The sequence below is a fragment of the Pseudonaja textilis genome, chromosome 1 (genome assembly GCF_049901715.1).
Source record: "Pseudonaja textilis isolate UNSWEBS1 chromosome 1, rPseTex1.2, whole genome shotgun sequence".
Taxonomy (NCBI): Eukaryota; Metazoa; Chordata; class Lepidosauria; order Squamata; family Elapidae; genus Pseudonaja; species Pseudonaja textilis.
Genome location: NC_141990.1, coordinates 88,455,755 through 88,478,357, shown reverse-complemented (window position 1 = coordinate 88,478,357; position 22,603 = coordinate 88,455,755). Strand labels below are relative to the sequence as shown.

The following is a 22,603-nucleotide window of genomic DNA, read 5'->3' as shown; positions in this document are numbered from 1 at the left end:
GCTGTGTTGTTGCCCTCCTACGGCCTCCTCCACATCTCCTGATGTACTGGCCTGTCTCCTGGTTGCACTTCCATGCTCTGGACACTATGCTGACAGACACAGCAAACCTTCTTGCCACAGCTCGCATTGATGTGCCCTCCTAGATGAGCTGCACTACCTGAGCCACTTGTGTGGGTTGTAGACTCCATCTCATGCTACCACTAGAGTGACAGCACCACCAGCATTCATAAGTGACCAAACCATCAGCCAGAAAGCATAGGAACTGAGAAGTGGTCTGTGGTCACCACCTGCAGAACCACTCCTTTATTGGGGATGTCTTGCTAACTGCCTATGCTTTCCACCTGTTGTCTATTCCATTTGCAGAAAAGCATGTTAAATTGATTGTCAATCAGTGTCGCTATCTAAGTGGACAGTTTGATTTCATAGAAGTGTGATTGACTTGGAGGTACATTGTGTTGTTTAAGTGTTCCCTTTATTTTTTTGAGCAGTGTATTTTGCAGATCTACCAATAATAGGTAGACTATGATATACTTGCTATTCAATGTAGAGTGTCTTTCCTGAGTCATTTATGAAATAATACACCATCTACCTCTTAAACAAGAAAAAACAAAATGGTTTGCAGTAGTCAGGCTGCATTCAAATTGTTTGCAATTAAATCTTGAATGGCCAATCTGTAGCTAATTCTGAGCCCACGTGATCATTACAAGAGGAGATCCAACCTAGAGAGATTCCACAGGATGGGGAAAACTGTCGTGTTTTAAAGCTGCAATAAAATGGACCCATCTCACCTACAATTGATTATCAGCTATTCCAGTGAAATTTAAGGCCAGTTTTATCTAATGGTTAAGGCACCAGGCTAGAAAATAGGAGACCATGAGTTCAAATCCGATCTTTGCCATGAAAGCCAGCTGGATAACTTAGGCCAGTCATGCTATCTCAGCCCAATCCACTTCACAGGATTGTTGTTGTGGGGAAAATAGGAGGAGGAAGTTGTGTTGGATATGTTCATTGCCTTGAGTTACTTGCAAAAATAATAAAGACGGGATACAAACAAACAAACAAACAAATAAATACCCACTGGGTGTAGGAGAGACTACTGTGGTAAATCCAGAGTTGCAAATTGAAATTCTTCACATGCGTTGCCCCTCCCATATTATATGTTCATATAGAATAGAATAGAATAGAATAGAATAGAATAGAATAGAATAGAATAGAATAGAATAGAATAGAATTCTTTATTGGCCAAGTGTGATTGGACACACAAGGAATTTGTCCTGGTGTAAATACACTCAGTATACATAAAAGAAAAGATACATTTGTTAAGAATCAAGAATCATAACGTACAACACTTAATGATAGTCATGGGATACAATCAGCAATCAAATCATACTAGGAAACAGTCAATATAAATCGTAAGGATACAAGCGACAAAGTTACAGTCCTACAATCACAAGTGGGAGGGGATGGGTGATAAGGAGTGATGAGAAGATTAACAGTAATAATAGTGCAGACTTTGTAATAGTTGAACAGTGTTGATGGAATTATTTGTTTAGCAAAGTGATGGCTTTCAGGAAAAAAACTGTTCATGCTTGATACAACCATGTTGAATCCTGCTAGTCCAATAATTCTAATAAAAATGAACTTCAAAAATTAAGCTAGGAGTAGGGGTTCTCATTGGCCACACTAGTTACTTTCATCTTCTTCAGTCTGGGGGTCCTCTGATTTAGCAACTCATTTACTATGAGGGGTCCTTGGTGCACTCTGACCTTGATTGTTTTCTTGCAGACATTTCATTACCCAAACTAAGCAACACCATCACAGCACTGATGATGTTACCTAGTTTGGATAATGAAACACCTGCAATAAAACAACCAAGTTCAGAGTGCACCAAGGATCCTTCATTTCAAACCCAAATATTCTCCTTTACTGGTTGACTATCTGGAAGACAGCAGATTGGGGAAGGATGGCATCATCACTAATCAAACAAGTGGATGAAAAGGCACACTTGATTTTTGTTTGCAGGATAAGATTTGAGCCATTTGTTCAATGTTTCTAAAACAATGAGCTTTCTTTCATAATGTGAAAGTGGTTGAGGAAGAAAAAGGCAACATAAAAAATAGGAAACTATCACAAGTGTAACGAAATGGCAAAAAAGATTTAAATGCAAAAGAAGGAAATAATATAGGGAACTAAATTAAAATAAAATAAATTTATTGCAAAATAAAATAATATATAGAGATTAATAACTATATTATTCAAACCAGCTGAATGATTGTAGCAGATTCTCACAAAATACTGATTTTATAAAATATCACTTTCCTCCACTTTCATGCCAGTTGTGAATTGCTGGAAGCTAGTTTTTTTAATAGCAATAGTGAAAAAATCAATAGAGACCAGTTATATATTAGCAAAGAAAGGACAAGACATGTAAATATTCTACAGAAATGTCCTTGTGATTTTAAATGACTTGTTTCCATTATTCTTTATATCACATTGATCAGAAATTATAATTTTCCCTGCTCTGCTTTACATGTGCTGTTCAGTTTTCACATTTTCTTAAAAATTGCTGAGATAAAAGAGGGATTTCTTTTCTCTAAATATAGATTTGATAGACATTAAGCTTTTAATTGCAACTAGCAAATTTGAGACTTAGACTGACAGTTTAAATATATGTGTGTGTGAGAGAGAAAATAAGGAGCATTCATTTATATTCAAAACACACTGAAATCTCATCTACTTAAATTATGGGGGAAAATGCTTAATTCTGACTGGATGATGCAAAGGGATGGAACAAACACTTGTACTGATAGCCAAGTTGTCACATGGTTTGATTTTAATAAGGCCCCACATGAGAGTTAAAGTAGCTTTCTGATTTCATTCTAGAGTGATGCTTACCTAACTGAATTTTAACATTGCATGAATTTTGTTCATTTCATTTCAGCTTGTTTGTCTTGGTGAACAAGGTGAGTTACTTCCCAGAATTAAGTTTTTCTTTGAAGAGTGGCTGACTCAGAAGCAATTTCATAGAAATGGTACTTTGTTAACAGTGTAACCTGTTTTTCTCTCATTCCACTCAGGAGCAAGTGATTCAAGTGCTGCTTAAGATGGACCAGCACATACCCTGTTATTTTTTTACTTTGTTAACTAAAGTCTGGAAATAATTGTCCCCCCACACACATGTAAAATTTGTTTTGCCAAAAAAGCAGCAGCAGCCAGTCTGAAGGATAAGCTGTTCTGAGAAGTTAGTCATTTAGTACTTTAAAACATATGTCATAATGCTAACACCAGTAAAGATATAATATCATATTGCAGGATTATTGACTGGAAATGGTTATCTGTATTATTCATCCTCTAATGGTGATAACATAAAGGCTGTTTGTCCAACTGAGTCAAAGGGAGTATCTCTCCCTCCCTTCCTCCTTCTCTTTTTGTCAAAGTACTTACTGAGCAATTATGCTTGAATAGACCCTAGTCTTCCTCTGCTACAAGAAATCTCGTCCCGATTTCACATGTGCAAGTGTATTAAACAAAGCAGAGTTTTGGGGACAACTGTAAATACTCATTCTGCTAAACAGGAGATGGCATATCTACCCTTTGAGATTTGACTAATTCTGTATAGGCCTTCTAAGCAGCTGTTCAGGCTTGCTGTAGTGGCAACCTTTAGAAGAAGGCTAGAATTTTATCCTTTGGTAAGGTAAAACAAGAGAACATGCCTTTCAGAACTAGGGGAAGTCAACCTTAGGGCATTATTATATATGGTTCGGTGACTCAACTTCCCTCAGGATTCCATTTAGTCCCATTCAGATCTCTTCTTGATGGGGCAAACCTTCACCTATCAAGTGGAAAGCTGCACCACAAAATACCGGACTTCAAATGTCAAACCCCACTCCTTACATGTTGTAATCCTGTGACTAGTAGATGATTCCTTCTAGCTATGGATGTTCAGAGACAGGAAGAGAACCAAATTAGACAATTTATCACATCTTGGCAGAAGGACAATCACAACACAATCGATCGATAGTAAACCAAAACTGTAAAAATAAAGGTAGGATGGAGACCAGCACCGGGGGTCAATTGTCAGCGTTCCAGGGAACCTCCATTCCAATTAGTAACTCCGAAACAAGCATAATCTCAAAAGTACCTTTATTAGAATAGCACCTGGCACAACTGTGGAATTTCAAAACTAAAAGTTTCCCGGACTTCCCACAATGTCCCAAACTACAAACCATCCCCTTTTCTCTCATCATCACATCACATGAACCAATCCCAAAGAAAATTCCTTTTTGTTCCTGTGCCACACTCCATGACCTTGAACTAACAAAAGAAATCTATTTTGTCTACTTAGAGCTACTCAATAAAAATCACTCCGCTCCCACTTTCTCAAGCTATGTGGCAAGCTATGTGAATAAGGATTCCAAAGCTGACAGCTGCCTTGTTGCCAGATATATATAGGACTGAATTTTTAATCTCTCCATCCAGCCATCAGAATTCCATTTTATTGGAAAACACACAAGGCAAATAATCCACACTTCTCTATCGGCTAATTTTTCCTTAATTTATTGGGGCAAATAGTTACAATACTATTTCAGTTTTCATAACTTCACGTGCTATTTCTGCTACCTCTTATTTTGGAAGATTTTTTTTAAAAAAGAGTCGATAGCTTATAAATATTGATTTGACACTTTGAGTTATACTGCCCCACATGCTTTTGATCTGATGCACAAACATTTTTGCAATCCTATAGATTGTGCAGCTTTGCAACCTTCCTTACACATTGGTACTTCCTGAGTCTTCTCCTTTTGAGGGGAGGCTCTCCTTCTCACTTTGAGTCATTTTTGACTCATTGTGGTTTTGGGGGGAACTGAACCAAGCATGAGTAGCCTTCTCCCAGCTGGAGGCTGTCCAGATATTTTGGGAGCACAGCTAGAATTATTTATTGAATAACAGCAAGCTTTACAGCAGGAAATAGGACTTCAGCAACAGAGTGATCAATGCCTGGAATACTCTACCTGACTCTATGGTTTCTTCCCCAAACCCCAAAAACTTTAACCTTAGACTGTCTATTATTGACTTCACCCCCTTCCTAAGAGGCCTGTAGGGGGCGTGCATAAGCGCACCAACATGCCTACCATCCCTGTCCTATTGTTTCTTTTATTTTTCTTTATGTATCCATGTATTCATAACCATGTTTTTACTTATACCTATTATCTTGTAAGCAATTGACAAATAAAAATAAATAAAAAATAAAAATAAACTAGACTCAACGGAGAAAAACAGGCAGCCTTGCCAAACCCACCATGACTGCCCTTCCTTTTTTTACAGACTTTCTTTCCTGAGGAAGCTGCCTCCTACAGGCAGAAAATGTAATACCAGCACAGCCATCTTCAGTTTTCCAACAGTTTCTAATGATGCTGTATTTCGTCAGTCCTTTGTTTTCCTCTTACCTCCTGAACTCTAGAAAAGGAAGACGTTGATTCCTTGCAGTTTTAGCCTGCAGTAATTACAGCAAATTGAATTTAAACCTGTCGTATTACACAGCTGCCTCTTTTCAGTTATTGAGGAGAGGGGAAATTAATTTTCCTTGTGCCACTACTGTAGGAGCTGCAAGAAAAGCTTCATAACACTCTATCACTCTTTTCAGCATATTTCTTTTAAAAACCAGGCAGGTGCATTAATGCAGCACCAACTGATAGGACATATTTTTTAGTATTTCCTTCAGGTAACGGAGATATCATTCCTGTTGTCAAAAATAAAATGGCAACCTTCTCACAGTTCACTAGAAAACCCAGTACAGGTTGTACTGCTTCTGGCTAGATAAGGAAAAATAGCAATAAATATATTCTATCAACTAGCTTGCTCCGCAGTCCTTTATTTCCTTCCTACACTGAAATGTCTTGAAGGGTACATAGTATACAGACAAGCAATAACTATTCATTCTCTCTGGAGCTAACATAAAGCCTTGTATCTCCTGCGTGGACAGAATTTTCTGATCCAAACACAAAGCAGTCCTGAGTCCACCCTTCCCTTTAAATTATGACAAATCAAGATAAAGAGAAAATATATATAGCGTTTTCATATATAGCATTTTCTTTGCGGAACCCTCCTAGGGCATTAATATACTTCGCATGTCAATCTCTTATCTGAGTTATATAAAGATGCAAGCAACCCAACTGGAAGGATTTTATGCCTGTATATGATAGCTAACAAATCAGAGACCATATCTTTACAACAGCGTAGTCTTCCAGAAATGGCTAGGTTATTATACCTTCCTTTATTCTTGACCAATGTCTACTGCGGTGTTTCTCAATCTTGGCAACTTTAAGATGTGTGAATTTCAACACTCAAAATTCCCAGCCAGCCATGCTAAGTCCAGACACCAAAGGTAATAGAGATCAACACTGCTTCAAAACAAAGGTAACTATGGCACACTTCAACTAATATTAAACTACCCAGTGTCATTTACAGAAACAGTAAAACTCCTGATAGAACTTTAATATTTTGATGCTGGCAATGAAGCAGCATTCTCTGCTGCATCTGAAGAGGGTGAGCAATAAAGGAGTGTAGCTGAGACTGCCTAGAATGTATATCTTTATCCTCCACTGTAGGGAAATATATCTCTCGATCATGCTAGGAAAAAAATGCCGTTGAAAAAAGTTGGCTCATTTTGTATAACAGTGGTGTGGATTCTGCTAGTCTCTGGACTGACAGCTTATATTTTCTGAAGCTAAATATTGAAGGTGCCTATGACTCATTTTCTTAGTTAAATGTTCAGACATGTTTTAACTAGTTCAAAACATACAAACTAAAAATGAACATACAAAAATTACATCTGATTTGAGTTTTTGATTTTGTTCCTGCTAGTAATATTCCCTGACCCTTTAACAACAATTAATAGAACACCGACCATTTATGTGCACCTCATTCAATTTCCTCCAGGGGTATTGTAACTAATAGAAACTCAGGCTAGGTATTTTTATGCCCACAATTCAGCAGCCCAAAGATGAAAAACAAGTGTAAATAAATATTCTCTAATCAAAGAATGAAGTTGCAAAAATGCTTCATTTGATCTGGGCTTCAGCCATTCATACTGAATGACTGCCAATACCCCTATTTGCAATCACCTTACACAATAATGCAAACTCATGAAGATTATTTGCCTTGCAAGAGCTAATCTCTGAACAGATGACATGTGGAGGGGAAAAAAGCATCTGAAAACTGAAAGTCTGCCAGCTCTGGGGATTACCACAGCTGGACTACCAAATAAACTTATCTGTGGTTGTTCCAAATTCATCAGGGCAGGACAATATGTTGCTGGCAAAGGTTTAAATGACCTGCAGCAATTTGTTCCTTTCCTTGGTCTGTTCAAAACAAGCTTGCAATTATCTTTGGAATGCCATCTCAGCAAGACCTTAAGATTTTTCTATTGCAAAGATCCAGTTCTAGAATTTACAATAAAAAATAATAAAGATTAAGTACCTCATGAATTCTTTTCTCAACAGCATCATTTCCTCTCACTTAGATGAAGAAATCTTACTGCCTACAATCAATACCATTATTTAAATTAAAAATTACATTTTATATACTTTCTAGCAGATAGTTTTTTCTTCCTGTGCTTTCATTGTCAGGAAAAAAAAATCCTACAAGTATGTCAAGGTGAACTTTTGGTCTTCTCCACCAAGGCTTAAATTATGATATATATGAAACAAATGCAGCCACTCTCCTCCTTTTTATTATTTAACTGTATGCAAGACCACTCAGGCCATCTATAAGTAAATCCCCAAAAAATCAAAATGGTGTCATGATTGGCTGATCAAAGCCTTGCTTCTTTTTTATGGAAGGGTCTCTATGCAAGTTAGAGATTCACAGAAATTTTGGAAGGGCTAGTTCAGGCCCTTGATTCTAACCTGCTTTTCCACTGTTGGAAGAAATATCCTTCTGGGTTCAGTTCCAAGTTGGGGAAAAGACACTGGAAATATGGAGGCTGTTTGGAAAGATGGTTTAATGGTGGATAGGACCACATGGCTTGGAGCTCCAAAGTGAAAAGGACAATCACATGCTTCAAGATGTTGGGTGAAGGAAAAGAAGGGAGGGCTAAGATGCTGAGACTCCTTTATATACCTTTTGCTGGGCCCCACCTCAGTGTTTTCTGTTCCTGTGCAAAAAATGTATCCCATTGGCTGTCAGACTCTCAGGGTCAGGGGTCTTAGCTAACTTTCTAGGCTTTGTCTGGACCACATGGCTTCACCTGAGTGCTGGTTGATCTTCCCAGGCCATGTGGTGAGATGAGTAGAGGGTTTTGTTATGTAGAATACTCTATCCCAGGCCTTAATGGCCTGCCCATTAACAAGGGTGGGGTGAACTTCTGCTTCTGAGGTGAGTTGCTGCTTCTGAATTTCTACTTCTCTTTTAGGGGAAATATTCTGCCTTTTTAGTATATCCCCAAATATTTCATTTTCCTAGGAGAGGGGTGGGTTTTAACTTCTAACACCATCCAAAAATCCAAATCAAATGTCCCAGTGAGGGGAAACCTACCAGCTCCCCAAGTAATCAGTTCCATTATCAAATTACTCTTATTTGTGACTATACTACATGTTACTATACCATATACTTCTTAGTATCTATCTGAAATCTACCCTCATGTAATTTAAGACTGTTAATGCATATGCCAGCCTTTGTGATGATAGTCTTTATCATCACTGTCTGATTAAATCCTGCTGGATGATAACTGAGAAATGGGATGAATAATCAGGGGTCAATATCTTTAAACTAGAGAAAAAAGACGGCAAGTGGATCTCACTCTGGATTTGTATTCTGCTATGGCATATGTTCACTTTGATTTACCGCTGGCCCCATTCTTGGCAAACTGATCAGAAAAAGGTGCATGGAAAAGAGTCTCTCATCATAGTCATGAACCTAAGCAGGCCTGGTGCCAGGCTACTGTTAAGAGCTCTGTTAAGAGTTTTATCCAACTCTTCTTCATCATGCAACCAGTGGGAGTTACAAGGGGTGTACTGGGCATAAGCCAATCTAATGTGGAAGGTTGCTGATAAAACCGAAGGACATGACCAAGCTAATATGAGGCCAAGGTTCTATTATGATAACTGCAAACAATGGCAGTTCAGCAAACCAGGTCAATGCACTTAAAGGTAATGCTACCACCACTCGATCCAAGGCCAATAGTATCACTTTGTTAAAATCCAAAATCAATTTGAATTTGAGTTTCTAGTTTAATGCAAATTAGACTGAAAATTCTGAAACACCGAGGCTACGGACCATAATGGCTTGCACTAAGGGGCTTCACATTGCCTACACTGACAGTGTATTTGAATGGAGACAACCTAAACAACATCTAATAGAATAAGCATAGTAGGGGTGATAGAGTTGAGGGAGTTCTGCGAGTTCGAGGAAGCTAAACATAGTCTTTGTTTGCTGCAGGCTAGGGGCAGAGATTTCTCTGAAAGAAAGGAAGAAAAAGGAACTCATAGTTATGAAGTCAGCGTAACTCTCCAAAACAATCAGCGTAAAGATGTAACTTTAGAAAAGAACAAGTAGACCACGTAGGCCAAATTTCCAGTATGAACTGGAATGTACTCCTTTTGATATTTTCAGCCAACCAGCTAACTATGCTCCTTTTCACAATAATCAAGGGGCATTTTCATGCCAACATCACCCATCTCCAATCCCCACAATGCAGTTTGAAGTTGATTTGCATTCATTGCGAGTAAGTGTCAGTATAAATTTTCTAAAAAAAGAAATGTCAAATTCTCCAAGTCTCAGAATGCTAAAAAAAAAAAAAACCATGCAAGGAATATGATAAGCCAATTAATGTGCACAAAGCTGTAACAGGAGGAAATGCCGCCCAATTACTCTTGCGCCCACTAAATTGCTGCAAATCCCGAAGCAACAAAAACCACCTTACCTCTGCTCCATACAAAACATAAATAAAATGAATTGGTAGTGGTTCTCCATCTACATTTTAGTTCACATTAAGTTCATGCAGCTGCCAAAGATAGCAATCTGAGCACTTCTTAAGAGAAAAAACTTTCAAACTTCATAGCTGCCTTTCCCGCCACATACAATATCCCATCCTCCTGCATGCTCTGATAGTGAAATGAAACTACTTTGCACAGCCAAGTGCTCTTCTTATACTTATAAACATTTCTACCCGCTACTACAGCTCTGAAGCAAGGAGAGGAATACATTCTAATACCACTAATGGGAAGCAGAAACAAAATACTGCAGTTCAGAAGGAGGATGTGGTGTATAGAGGAAAAGGGAATCTTTTCAAGTGTTGTTTCTTTTGTAAATTCTACAACATTTCTCCTACTCATTCCAGCTCTTCTGGAAAGGACATTAGCATAGTCAAGAGCACTACTGTCACTGCCAAAGCCTCTGGCTGTTTTCCAAAACTTAAAGGAAAATAGAAAGTCATCTCTCATAAAGAGCCTCTTTCCTGAAATATGCCAAATGATTTTCATGTCCCCTTCATGCACTCCATTTCAATACCTGCCCGCAAATGACTATCTTGAAAGCTTGTGAATTGGAGAATGGGGAAGAAGTAGTACTAAGTATTTGTATATAGTTTACCATTAAGTTATTTGAGTTCTTTCATGAATGCATAGTTTGACATAATGCTTGGGTGGACTATAAGACCCAAGCCTCTATACAGCTTCAGGTTTTCTTTTTGGGCCTTCATAGGCCTCTAACCACACGTGTAAAATTTAGATTGTATGGATTACTAATATTCTGAATCATGAAATATCTGAATGGTGTTAAGATGTAAGTTGATCTCAGAAAGGTAGAAAATCTAAGGTACTCTTTAAATCTCTGGCAGAAATAAATAAAAATCCACAATTCCATTTCTGGCAATCCTTGACTCCTGAGAAGTGTTGTTGATTATGGCATCCAGAATTCAAAAGATTGTTTGCCACTGGTGTAAAAGATGGGCTAATTGCATAGATTCTCTCCGCCTTTCCTTATTTAATAACTATCTAGTCCAACCTTCATTCGTCCATCCATTCATTCATTACAGGCATTTCTGAACTCTTATGTCATTTTACTGAGTTGACAACACGGTTCAATGAGCAAAAGCTCATCTATAAAAATATACCTGTCACATCACATTGTGATATACATCTATCACAAATGCTAAGTATTTCATTATGGAAAATATTGGGTCAGGGCCATTGAACTGGCTTAAGACAATTTGTGGAATTGGTTCCCAGCCCTAATATTTCTTCTGATGTTCAATCAAGCCAACATGTTATATGATAAGCAGACTTATAACAGGAAAATTAGAAGCAAGTGAGACAATTTAGTACGGTTTAATAAGATTCCCAAGAAATCTGGATCTCTGCTTTTCAGTTCCTTTCATCTTGCTTCACTTTCTTTCCTTGAAGTAAAACGAGATGCCTAAAATTGTCAAAAATATGCTTTTAGGATTTCCTGCCACTGCTGCTGCCAAGAGATATTATGAAAAAATATGCATTACATAACATTTTATAAGCATCTTAGCTATTCAGGAAATTTAATCTGTAAAGACACGCTGTACTTTGGGACTTCCTTAATGCCAAGGTTATCTATTAAAGGAATAAAGCCTATTGATTTCACTTCCAAAAATTTTCACTTCAATTTTTTTTATTACAAACATGACTAAAAGTAAGGAACAGTAAAATTTTTGAAGTTCTCAAAGGCAGTATAACTAACGTACTCCAGCTTTTATATAGCTTTACTGTGTAGTATATGGTAGTATACTGTATAGTCAGTAGAAACATGTGGTCTTAAGCAAACCTTAAGCAAATCTTATTTTAGAGCAACTGTGTTTAGGGCTGCATTATAATGAAGCCAAATAGCAAGACTTGAGTTTGGGATATAACAAAAAAAAATGCCTAAAACTGGTCAAAATAAACTCAAATTTATACAAAAAATGTGTTTGGATTAAATTAACAAAAAGTCAGCCCCTTTCTATATCTAGCATGGAATCTGCTAGCATAAGCTCCCACAATTAAAGGTTTTTATTTTTTTGTAACATTTCTTTAATTAAAAATAAAAGTGGAAGGCTGATAACACTGTAAAGCAAAGAACCCAAAAGTAATATCATTTTTATTTACAGGAATGTTTCAAAGCTAAACCAAGGTCTAAAGTGTTTATTTTCTAAGTGTTCTTAGAAAATAAAAAAATGAGGGTATAAATGTATTCAAATGCTTTGTTTGGATGTGTACCCACCTACCCTGAAAAATAGGACAAAATAACCAAGACCATAGATAACATCCAGGGGTAACAAAAAAAAAAATAACATGGTCTGTATTTCTCTGGCTGATATGGAATAACATTAAAGATTTAGTTAACATTAATGTGTGCCTAGTTATTTGAATAGATGGATGTATAAATGACATTGCATGTTTGGTTACTTGTCTCCTGACTAAATCTTTCAACAATTGAGAAATATGGTTAATCTATTACACTTTATTTGGAAGTGTATTGCAGATCAAAACAAACAGGCCCAATGCTTCTGTCATTCCAGTTCAGACAGTGGTCTCTTTTCTGATAGCTTTTCAATGTCCAACCTGCAATTAGTCCATTAAAAAAAGGAGTTGCAGGCTCTCTAATACTACAGAGCCATCTAGTGACTTTTTACAGCAACTAGACAGCAATTACACTTTTACAGCAATTAGACAGCAATTACACTTTAGCAATGATGCTTAAAAATTCCCAAACCTCTTGCTGAAATGTGTTAATTATAGTAATCATACACAGATATTGTCTTTCTGATTACACAGTGTTCTTTCCTAAATTATTGGAAGTGCCAGAATTGAACATAAAAATTAGGTGGATCAGCCTTTTTACTAGAGTACTTGAAGCCAGTCAGACATTGGATAGCCATCAGTTGGAGATGATCTAATTCTTCTGAACGAAACAGGTTGCAGGTTATATTATTTATCATTCCTCTTCCTCCAACTAAATGATTCAACTTATTAATCAACATCAAAGATCACGCTTTTTGATTATGATTCACAGCCACTTGGAAAACAAGAAAAGGACCTTGGAGTACTCATCTCAAATGATCTAAGTGCTAGAGCCCACTGTAACTACATAGCCAAAAAGGCATTAAGAGGTATAAACCTAATCCTGCGTAGCTTTTTCTCCAGTAATATCACTCTACCAACTAGAGCATACAAAACATTTGCTAGACCAATACTTGAATACAGCTCATCAGTCTGCAACCCGCATTACTTATCTGATATTAATACAATTGAGAAAGTCCAGAAACATTTCACAAGAAGAGTTCTCCACTCCTCTACTTGTTGCAGAATATCTTAAGCCACCAGGCTCGAAATTCTAGACCTAGAAAACCTAGAACTATGCTGCCTTCAGTTCGATCTAAGTATAGTACTTAAAATTATATATTACAATGTCCTACCTGTCAATGAATACTTCAGCTTCAACCACAACAATACAAGAGCACACAATAGATACAAACTCAAGGTAAACCGCACCAAACTTGATTGCAGGAAATACAACAGAGTGGTCAATGTCTGGAATATGTCTGGTTTCTTCCCCAAACCCCCAAAACTTTAACCTTAGACTGTCTACTGTTGACCTCACCCCTTTCCTAAGAAGTCTGTCGGGAGTGTGCATAAGTGCACCAACGTGCCTACCGTCCTTGTCCTATTGTTTCTTTTATTTTTTCTTATTGGTATCCATTTCATGTATTCATAACCATGTTTATACTTATACCTGTTATCTAATAATCGCTTGACTAAATAAATGAATGAATGAATTAATGAATGAATGAATAAATCATTGAGATAATAATCCATTTTGTACATTAGATCTGATTTTTCCTGTCCGATATTAGATAGTAGAATAGAGAACACGCAATACACATAAAAAGTGGGGTTTTAATCGTACTGTCATGGCTGCCATTTGATCAAATCCTGCAGACACCTTTGGCTAAAGGGCAAGAACAGAATACAGTCCTACTTTTGAACCCTCCCACCCTTGGCAGATGTAGCAGAAATTCCATCCTGGTTTAATAACATTCTTTTTAGTGCTACCATATTTGGGAAAAACCATGTGCCTAACAATATAAGATATATTTTTACTCCTAATATCTTGTATACTGTACATAAAGAATGTTAAAGTATAAATATCTGTTAAATTACAATCTACTTGTGACTCAAAAAAATGTTACAGTAATGGCAGTGGAAACTTTTATTTATTTTATTTTTATTTATAAATTTGTTTGCCACCCCTCTCACCACATACAGAAATGCTCACATGTGATGCAAAGCAAGCGGCTGAAGACAATATCTTCTACCTAAATATTTCTATTCAGAGATTATATAGGAAGCCAAACAAGTGCATGAGGTCCCAAAGTTGCAGTTGCCCTTCAAAAGTCTTAGATGCAACCCACGGTCTACATGTTGCTATCAAGGTATCATTTTTTGTGTGAGAAGATTGGAAAGGGTGGCCCACAGCACAAGATGCAAAGGTGAAATGAGTCCTCAGCCCCACCCCCCCACACACACAAAATTGTGTCTTCCCATTTAGGAGGTTATCTTGAGTCCAGGGGGTTATCTTGAGTCCAGGGGTGGGATTCAACCAGTACTACTACCGATTCGGTGATTACGTTTTGTTTTTTGCGCACGTGCAAAAAACCTTAAGCTGTGCCGCCTGGACAGCTGGAAAGCGCTGCACGCAGCTTTTCAAACGGTGTTTGAAAAGCCTTTTTTCCCTTGCTTTTTCAACCTCAGCTGTGCCACGCAAAGCAGCTGCGGTTGAAAAAGCAGGAAATAAAGGTAAGAGCCCAGGCAGGCGGGTGGGCCAAACAGCAGCAAACACGGAACCGGTTTGGTGTCTGCTGCTCTTCAGAGCTACTGGTTCTATGGAACCGGGCAGAACTGGTAGCATCCCACCCCTGTTTGAGTCTCCCATTGTCCATGATATGACAGCAAGGAAGCAGAAATCTAAGGGGGAAAGAAGCTCACTGTTACAGGTATACCTCCCTCCACCTCCCATCGCAATGTGATAAGAAGGATGTGATTCTGCCTTATTTCCAATGTGTAATACCTGAATACAGCTCATCAGTCTGAAACCCACATTACATATCTGCTATCAACACAGTTGAGAAAGTCCAGAAATATCTCACAAGAAGAGTTCTCCACTCCTCTACTCGTTGCAGAATACCTTATGCCACCAGACTTGAAATTTTAGACCTAGACAACCTAGAACTACACCGCCTTCAGTTTGATCTAAGTATAGTACATAAAATTATATACTGCAATGTCCTACCTGTCAATGAATACTTCAGCGTCAACCACAACAATACAAGAGCACACAATAGATACAAACTCAAGGTAAACCGCACCAAACTTGATTGCAGGAAATACGACAGAGTGGTCAATGTCTGAAATACTCAACCTGACTCTGTGGTTTCTTCCCCAAACCCCAAAATCTTTAACCTTAGACTGTCTACTATTGACCTCACCCTTTCCTAAGAGGTCTGTAGGGGGCATGCATAAGCATGCCTACCATCCCTGTCCTATTGTTTCTTTCTTTTTTTCTTATCCAATCCATGTATTCATAACCATGTTTATTCTTATACCTGTTATCTAATAATCACTTGACAAAATAAAATAAATAAAATAAATAAAAATAAAGAATGCTTTAGTACATGCTCCTCCATTTTCCTTGCCCCTGTAGTGTTAGTAAACTATAGTATGACTTAACAAAGTATGTGAAACTGAAGTATATTGTTGTTCATTTAATTACTGGGAAACAAGCTTGAAGCCCGAGGACTGAATTAAGGGATCTGAGTTCAAATACCAATTCAGCTTTGCAGCTTCTGAGTGGACTTGACATCTTGTTTCATGTGTGAGAGGTAATAACTCTGGGAAACAACTATACTACAAAACAGACTGCTAGGCTTATATCTATTTACTCAATAGCTTTAGGTTCTATATCAACTCCACTGCATGTGTAAGAAATATAATAATTTGAATAATTGCAGTATGATTGCTTTGTTTGGTTATGCCTTCCCAACCCATCCAAACTTCCAAAGTGAGCTAATAACAATATATAAGCACTTAGACTTATATACTGCTTCACAGTGCTTCATAGCCCTCTCTAAACAGTTTACAGAATCAGCATATTGCCCCCAACAATCTGGGCACTCGTTTTACTGATCTCAGAAGTATGGAAGGCTGAGCCAACTTTGAGCCTGCACCATCATGGCTCTAATGTAGTAAGCAACTGGGAAGGGGACAGGGGTAAAGGAAAGAAAGTCAGGGAGCAGTCTTGTGCTGTCCAGACAGTTTAGAGTTAATGGGATTTGTGGTAGTTAGTTAGGAATTGAGTGCTGTCCCCTTAAGAGAATGCATCATAGTAAATGTACTTAAGGTATCCTGGGAAATGTAGTTCATGTCATGTGGCCACATCTGTAACCCTGATTGGTCACTGAATTGACCCTTGGTGGGTTGGAGGAGGTTTCTTCGTTCTTGCCTGAACAGAGCTTCATCGTAGCATCTCTACCCCCTGCTTCTACGATATGGGATGAAAGAGATAACCATCTTTTTACCTATAAAGACAGATATGCAAAGGATTGGAAATTAAGAAGAATCTCATCATAACTGTGAGTTAATGAGGATGCCTGATGAACCAATAAAAAAGACTTTGTATGGATGCTTTGTGGAGTTTATTTATCTGCTTTGTACAAGACTATCTATTCCCAGCAAGAGCAAAACCTTGGCTTCAGGATCTAGGGCAGGAAAGTGATGGGCTATATGCTTCAGGTGAGGTATGTTGGTAGCTACCTCTGGTGTTGAAATGTGGCTGCGGTCATCTGGTATCCTGTCCCATTCCAACATGGGCGGCAGTAGGAACTGGGAAGTTCCATCTAATGACTCTATACAGCGTCCAGTAGCTCTCCTGCCCATCGTGTGTCTTGGTGCAGTGCACATAGATATCGTGAAGTGCACTTCTTCCTTCTGAACATCAAAGAGGTCGAAGAATGCAGACCTGGCTAGTGAGCGATTGCTCTGAGGATCTAGGATTCCATATATCACCGCTTCTTCTGGGCATCCATTGGGGTAGACTTTGGCTAAGCAGATCTGATGACACGAGCGAGGAGCTGGTGTGTTATCGCACACTAATGTGCAGTTGACACTCACCACTGGCTCCAATTGTGCTTTCGTGGCAGGCTGAGGTGCCTAGTTTGCTTTCGCAGCACACTGAGGCTCCTTGTTCAAAGGAGGGTTAGGAGTTGTCTGCTGCAGTGGCTCAGAGTCTGGATGCAGAGCGGTTGGGTGCTCATTACTGTTGCATAAATCGCATTGAACCCTGGCTGTGCAGCCTTGGGTGCATGTTTAAAAGATTAGCAACACTTGTAGCAGAATCTGAATCCTATAACAACTCTTTCCTTTGGGTCAGGGATTTTGCTGCAAACCCCTGGCACCTGTTCAGTGAGTGTCGAGTGTTGTGCAAAGGACAAAGGTCAACTCTCTTTGTAGTTGGAGATCTAAATTGGGTTGTGTCTGATGAGTCCTCTCCCGAACTGTTTATGGAGGAGGTTGCATGGTGATGATCTGTAGTGATGTGCAGTAGACTCTGGAGAGATACAGTGTTTTGGTTGTGTTCTTTGTTAGTTGGGTAAAATCTATATCTGAGGCGACGGTTTCTAAAGCTGTTGCAGGACTCAGTTTGCCGGAGAATACATTCTTGGAGAAGGGCAAAGGGTGGTTCTTTTTTGCGGTTTGTGGCCAGAAAGGCATCAGACAAAACAATCCATCATTCCAATATTTCTTTTGGGAGTTTGCTGATGATTGCTTCTTGAGTTATGAAGAAATCAAGGCAAGCCAGTCCTGGTAAGTTAGAACATTCTTTGGCTGTTCGCAGCTCCGTAAGGATGTTGGAGAATTCCTCCAGTCTTTGGGTTTCATGGATGGCAATACACAGGAAACTGTTAAGTCATTCTAGGAGTGAGTATTCCATCAATGTGTCCTTACCATATTTCTGGTCCAAAGCATTCTATGCTCGTTTTAGAGCAGTGCCTGGGTCATTAAGTATCCCTGTGTAAATGTGTTTCACCATGTAACTAGATCGTGGTCCTAGCCATGCCAACGGAAATTTAAGTTCTTCGCTGGGAAGTGGCTGTTCATGTTGAATGGTACTTGTGAAAATGTTCTTCCACAGTAGGTATTCTCAGCCTGGCTTGTTGAATTTGTACACACCACTAGCTGCTAAGTCTAACCTCCTACACCTTATTGACGGTCAATGAGACTTATTCTCATTGCTTGCCTTTTGATAAATGGATGTTTTGTGACTGGTGGACAAATGGTCCTTTCCATGGCAGCCATTTTATGAGAAATCTGACAGAAAGTCATCAGGTGCTTGTGGGGATAAGAAAATCAATTGTAGGATGACAATGGAATGGAATAATTTGAACTAGGGATTGACTGGCAAATCTTTGCACTGGAACACTCTGAACTTTAACATTTTGTTCTCCTTCAGTCAACTCTTTTTATGTGCTATGCAAAAATTCCAATAATGGAAGTTAAAGAGTTATAACTAGAGTGGTGAAAAAGGGAAGCAATTAAAAAAAAATACTGTGCTGTGTGCACTACTATTTATTATAAAGCAAAGGATGGACATGAAATTCCACAGCTTGTCTTTGCCCTTTACTGATCTATCATCAGTGAAATTTAAGCCACCCTTTTGAAGTGCTATATTTAGAACCTCATAAAGAATTCCTAAAATAGCCAATTTCACACCTGATAATTTTTAAGGAAACAAATGTGCTATTCAGAGGAGGATATAAATAATCCTCCAGTTGTACAATACAATTCCACATCCGGTTGTTAAAAATGGGGGAAGCAAAGATCTGTTGTATTTGAGAGCAGCTAATTTTCCCTGGGAAGTCATCTTTACTTGAGTCATTCTTGTTCTGACTTCCAAATTCAACTGAGAACTATGTATATTCTCTCCTATTGGAAACAGTATTTTCAAATAATTTATATATTCACTCAACAGTAAATTTTAGAACCATTTAGCAATGAGTAAATTGAGGACTCATCCACCCACTGTTTTTTGCAATTTCCTTCATATCAGAGCAATCCTAAACTTTGATGCACATCTTACCTTCCCTCGAGGCACATTTGGGAGGTGGGATTATTCTATGCTGCTGATCCTACACAGCAGCTGTATTCCACAATATCAAAGCACTAATTTGCTGCACAGAATGTGTTCTAGAGCAAAGGTCCCCAATCCTCAGTCCATGGCCCACTCCTGGACCATGGCCTATTCACAACCTGGCCGCACAAGCCGTGAGTCAAGTACAAGTTGCACAACACAGCTCGACTTCCATAATAGGCAGTCGGCATGTGTGCACATGTGCTGGGTTGCTCCATCACTGGAGGTTTTCAAGAAAAGATTAGACAACCATTTGTCAGGTTGGGACAAATGTAGGGACTCCAAACTTAGGCAGGGGTTAGAATAGAAAATGTTCAGGTCCCTTCCATCCCTATGATTTAATAATTCTATGATTCTATGTTATTCAAGAGCAGGGGTGGTATGGGAGTATCCATTTGTCAGATACTTTATATTACATGGTCTGTCAGCTGAGACAATGACCAGTTTTAAATCAGTTGGTCAATTGACCCATAAAAAAGAACCAAAAAGTTCCTCACTGCCAAACCATGCTGCAGAACAGGCACGGAAACTGATGACCAGACAGAAGAAAGTGGTTTCAAATATTTTTTTCTGCTGTGGGACACAGATCACCTGGATCAATTGCTTAAATGTGCATGTGAAATACCTTATGCCAGCATAACATAGAAAGCCATTATTTCCACATCAGAACATCGGGAACTGTCTTAGCAATGGGTTGAGAAAGATATAGAGGCAACATAGAGAGGACATCTCCTTGGTAAATAGTAAGTCATGTATCTTCTCAACAGGACAAAGCTGTTCTGTGGATGGACTCTAATTTGAGGAGATATTTATAGTTTCTCTAGGGTCATCATGCCACTTTCCTAGAGATAACCATGGCACTCTGAGAATTACATTCCAGAGACAGCATTGCAATCATAATGTTGGCTGGGGAATTCATCTCATTTTCTCAGCAAAAAAAAAATATGTGGCTTGTGAAAATTCAAATATCCTTGAGAGACTATGCCTGTTTTAGTAGTTGCCATAAAACCGGGGGGGAGGGGGGGGGAAATCCGGAAGAGCAGTGCAGCAGTTTGAAATCAAACGTACATTCCAACACTTATCTTTAAAAGATTGTAACTAAACTGCCAGAGCTTTGGCCCGTGAATATATTTAATTGGAGAACGTGAATGATGACATCCAGTCCATTAACATGCTCAATTGGAGAATCTGACTTATGAGACACCCAGGGGGAGGAGGGAAACAGGGTCACAGGTGAGTGTAAATTATGCATGCCAGAGTTGGCTTCATACAGGGCAGTGCCAGTATGTCGCCTCTAATAAATCCTTTGAAGTTGGTTGAAGTTTGGCTCGAGAATCATGATTTAATTAGGGCAATTGCTGGAATCCTGACAGCGACTGAGGACATCTAGAATTGATAAACACAAACGCATTGTTGCTTGAAGCTCAAGAGTTCTTTTTTAATTGTGGAGCCATTCCAGCTTCATTGGTGTGGATTTGCAGGTCTGGGCCTAACCAAGTAGTTGAAGAGTAACATATCCACTTCTCATTTTAAAAATTATGCATACATAGGCAGTCCTTATCTTACAACTTGTTTGGTGACTGTTCAAAGTTAAAACAGTTCTGCCAAAAAAGGTGAGCAAAACTCACTTAACAATTGTCTTACTTAGCAACAGCAATGTTGGGCTCGATAAGTAGTCATAAGTCGAGGACTACCTGTACTTTCCCCCAAAACAAATTCACTTTAAAACCAACGGCCTTAACAACATTTTCAAGGGACACATACCTGCTTCCAAAATGTCTTCAGCACTAACTGTGAATCATTCCCATAAATGTCCATCATTTGAACTGTATTTCCTTTCTCACTATATCACACGGCTGATTTCACTCTCCACCCCATCTCGGATCACTTTTTCCTGGCAACTGCAGTTCAGTGGAGCGCAACACAAGTTAGGAGGAAAAGGCTGCCAAGAGCCAAGACCATTAAAAAAAAAAAAAAACAACCCTCACACATCATTTCCACTGGAATGATAGCGTTCACGGACAATTGGAAGGTTCTTTTATTTTAAGAACAATTGCTCAGGCTCATAGGATTTATTAAAAAGGGCAATAAAAATAAAGCAGGGAAGGTCTTTATTTTTCCAAATGCCTCAGCAAGACCATGAACCTGAACTGGTCTTTCTAGAGTGGGAATGACAGGAGGGAAAGGGGACACATCCTCAGGAAAGGGTGCAGCTCTTCTTATCTGACAGCTGCCACAAAAACACAATTGATGTTTAGCTCGGTGAGACTGTTCTGGGAAAGAGGGGCCAGAGAGGGCACAAGATGAGACAGCTTCTCCTGACAACATAAATAAAAAGGAACATAACTTATTTTCCTGGCCTGATAATGTTACTGCAAAACAACTTGCAAATCAAAAAAGCAAGATCAAAAGAATAAAACAATAAGTAAAAATAGCAACCTTCTCTGTAAGGAACAATCTCCAATGATTTTTTTAAAAAAAATTACACAAAAGACACATGATCAGAAAACTCTGCAATCCTCAACCCGTGGCTAGGTGATATCACAACTTTAGGTCAACATTTTCCATGAAAGAATCTTCACCCACCCCCAATCCTATCTGGATAGCCAGTAATAGAGATGTGACATTTCCAATGAAATTAATTTATCAATGTCTCCATATAGTACATTTAGTCAACTCTATATAGTTGACTAAAACCTCCCTCTAAAGAAAAGTTCAACTATAAAGATCATTCTTTCTGCATTATCATTGATGAGACAAATTTAGAGAGAATTAAGTAGAACCTAGCTAGCACTCTGTCAGGAAAATTGAGGGAAAACTGAGTCATAGCTCGCAAAACTCTTCAGTCACCGGATGGTAGGAAATAGAAACAGGTGCCCTCTAGCGGTCTAGATCTTTTTTTGCACCCCACGTACTCTTATGAATAGTTTTTTACTAATAATATTAAATTTATTAAATTGGTTTGCCCCCAACTCACCACAAAGTGACTCTTAGTTATCTCTAGATGTGGTAAATGATCTTTGGAAGTCCATCCAACCCTATGATGCTATGAAAAGAGAAACTTCCATTCCCTGGATGGATCCAGACTGGATGATACTAGTTTGAAATACAGATAACATATCCATTTTGCCTTCTATAATTCTTTTTAAAGTTATGTTTATTAGTTCAAATAATATAGTATTGGGCAACCAGTTTACTCAGTATGTGAATTATGTGTAAACATTTCAAAATATGCAATTGGCAATGTCAGTTCTAATTCATGTCTTACCTCAGGAAGTATACATTAGTTTGTATTAAAATGCAGTCCCTTAGTCTGTAGGAATTTTGTAGGAAATTTCATTCTTTTAATTTCTCCTCATGTGCATACCAATAATTTACTGGATGTAATTGCTTAACTTCACCAGTTTCCCATATA

The 22,603-nt window shown here is 38.4% G+C and overlaps 1 long non-coding RNA gene across 1 annotated transcript in view; it reads right to left on the bottom strand.

The window, feature by feature from the left end:
• LOC148127717 (uncharacterized) overlaps nt 1–6,928 on the bottom strand; it is a 90,187-nt gene extending 83,259 nt beyond the window's left edge. Inside the window, exon 1 of the long non-coding RNA XR_015744971.1 lies at nt 6,905–6,928. This is a non-coding gene — a long non-coding RNA (uncharacterized LOC148127717). The remainder of the gene's footprint in view (nt 1–6,904) is intronic.
• Nucleotides 6,929–22,603: the final 15,675 nt, after the last annotated feature.